Here is a 3,155-nt window from a genome sequence, read left to right as displayed (position 1 = left end):
GGCCGCCCACATTTCAATAAACTGCGTGTAAAGTACAAAGCACAAAATCAAACGAACGATTAGAAAGTCTGAAACAGATGCGTAGACGTTTTTCAGTGTAAAATGATGCCAAAAGCAAGGTCAATAACCTGACCTTGAATCAAAACAGGCATGCGGCAGTCATCCCCATTCTTTTCTCGCTTAGTGGCTGTTTAGTTTCTTGCACCACGGTCAACTTGTCATTCTTTAGGCGTTAAATTTCATCCATATTTCCTGTCATGCCTTGACAATCAGCATAACTGCGTCCGCAGAAACGACGTGTGCATTGCCTTCAAACTCGCAGGCCGTCGCCGAGAGGATAATACAGGAACCGCCCCTGTTTCTCAATTCCCAAATTATTTAGGATTGTTTTTTGATCTTTTTGTTTCTCTTCAGAGGACCCGAGGCCGTCTCACCGTTTTTCCCCGACAAAGGACGAGAGATTGCGATAGCACGGTAGTCTATGACGACGAGGAGACAGGTGAGAAACGAGGACGAGGGGACAAGCGCGCTGACTTGTTTGCGCCGTCACTGTTTTTGTTTTTTGTTTGACGCCGCTGGCGTCTATAAGACTATAAAACTGTCGACACGCCAGGGTTATCGGACACCCTTTAGTGCTTGTTTAGTTTTTCGGGAGCTTCTTGTTTATCAAAGCAGAAGGCTCCCATCTTTACCCATCTCGTCGATGCTTATATCGCTCTCATGGGCCCCGAGGGAAGATTAACAATTACTGTTAAAAGAAGCAACAAAAAACAAAAACGCCCTCACCCATTTATAAAGAAATTAGAAAATTTAGTAAACGAATCACCACTCTCCCCCGTGCCGTCGTACACCCTGTTAATATGATGAGGAAAATTGAATCATCGTGATGCGGACTGACAGGATTGGTTATATCTTAGCTACTCGCGTTAGCTGCTTCCTTCCTCGGAAAAAAGAAAGGTCAGGCTGGCTTTTAATGATGGTGTTGCACTATCTTCTTGTTCCGACGGGCTCACACAGCCCGTTAACCTTATTTCTAGCGTCTAACTCGCACAGGAAGCAACGAAGTCCAAGGGCTGGTCTTCGCCAAAAGAAAGGGAGAAGGAACGAACAGAAGAAAACCGAAAGAAATAAAGAAATAAAGAAGTCAAGAAAAGAATCAAATGGGAAGGAAGAAAGGACGGAAGGACGGAGGGAGGTAAGGAAGCAGGGAGGGCGGGAGGGAAGGAAGGAAGGAATAAAGGAAGGAAGGAAGACTGAAAGAAGGAAGGAAAGGAAGAAAGAGTGAAAGAAAGAAGAAATTGAAGGAATAACGAAATAATAAGGAAAGGAAGAACGAAAGAAAAAAAGACGAAAGAAAGAAGAAAGGAAGGAAGAAGAAAGAAAGAGTTCACCGATATTGCTTTCCAACGCCCTTACCTAAAATGTGGCGCTTCCTGGTGCAAGCCCCGAAAAACAATGACGTACGCATGCCCACTCCGTTTTCCCATGATGAACCAATGCTTCCGCAGCTCTTCCGCTCCTGTGCCTTGCCCCCATTGATTTCCCTTACGCCTGGATCCCATATTAGTAAAAAGTTGAAACAAGAGAAACTCGAAACTCGGACCATTTTCCCTTAATTGCCACATTACATATATATATCACTAGCGGCGCTATTCCCAGCTGCCACGTGATTTTATCCCTTTTTATTTCCGAGCTTTTCTGCCGGTTTTGTATTCCAGTGGCATGGGAAAATTGACGTCAGTGCGAATAGAATTACGAATGAGACGTCGTTAGGCATTACAAATCACCTTCGGCTAAATTAGTTATCACGGGGAGGCTGCCGGGTTTCTTTTCTTTCGAGCTCCTTCCGTCGGTGTGGGGATTCTGCAAAATCGTTCTGGTTGCAAACCACAAGAAGAGGGCTTGCAAACAGTAATAACGGAAACCTAAAACGAGTAGTACAGTAAAATTGTAGCTGTCAAATTCATTATGGTTGAGGCTGAGAAAAATTAATGCGGAAAGACACAGGACGTGCTCTCGTCTGCGGCAAAAGCGAGCACAGTGAGGCTTGTATTTCGAAGCCTCTGCAATGACAATCTTCTCAGTTCCCGAAGGGGCCTGCGGCAACCCAACGGGAAGTCTTCGCTTATCTGCTTCGTTTCCTGGAGACGACCGGCCTTACGCAGCGGCTGTAGCCCGGAGTGCAGTGATTGACTGATGTGCCCGGACTGACAGCTTTCTAGGACTGACAGCTCTCTTTATACCTTTCTGTCTCCCTCTCTTTTTCTACTTTATCCTATCACTCCCCCTCTACTTCCCTTCCCTGTACTGGGTTGTATGCAGGTGAGCTCCTTGCCGAGCTCAAAATATCCCCAGTGAATTTCCTTTCCTTTTCCCGTCGCAAACCACAACCACAAGTTACTACGAAACCCTATCACAATTTTAAACTCACCGCCACCTTAATGACCCCCCCCCCCCCTCCCAAACAAGCGACACTTATACACTTCTAACTTTTTGTCGCCCTCTTCACTAAAGCCACTGCCCTATTTAAGGAAACTGTTGCAATGAAATACTAGCTTTTCTTTTTTACTTTTTCCCAATCTGCATGCTCACTGGCAAGTGCAAAACTTTTTTAATGACGACCAGGTATTTACGCAGGAGTGAGGAACCCCTCTAAATTGCTTGTAAAGCTGGTAACTTCTTCGATTTGCTATGTATTTTTCGGGAACGTATCTGGCGCTGTCGCTGTGACTGCTTCGTGTCTAAGGCTAGCAAATAAACTTCCTGAGATGCTCATGATGGGAACACTTCTTTCTGGTCTACCCTAATTCTTTCTACTTCCATTGTAATAGAATAGTACTAATTTAATAAAGTACGGCTATTCTACTCGATTTTATTCCATTTTCGCGTCTTGTTCGCTTCTTTCTTCCCCGAATAATTTCCGGAGAAAACTGCTTGATGTGGATACAACCTCATAAAAATCCCGCGAGGAATATATAATTATTGCGCAAGTTTGCCTTCTAGTTTTCCGCGCAAACTAGTCTTAAAATAGAACTTTTGGACATTTTCTGGAGAGCTTTAATTACGAATTGTTGCAACGAAGGAAGTTATCTGTAGCAAAGTTTGACCCAGTAATAGAGCAGCGCATGCGTTTTCACGAACGAGTGTTTTAGTTA

The sequence above is a fragment of the Haemaphysalis longicornis genome, unplaced genomic scaffold (assembly GCF_048455015.1).
Source record: "Haemaphysalis longicornis isolate Haplotype H1 unplaced genomic scaffold, Haemaphysalis longicornis Haplotype H1 scaffold_3, whole genome shotgun sequence".
Classification (NCBI taxonomy): Eukaryota; Metazoa; Arthropoda; class Arachnida; order Ixodida; family Ixodidae; genus Haemaphysalis; species Haemaphysalis longicornis.
This window is presented reverse-complemented; position numbering follows the sequence as displayed.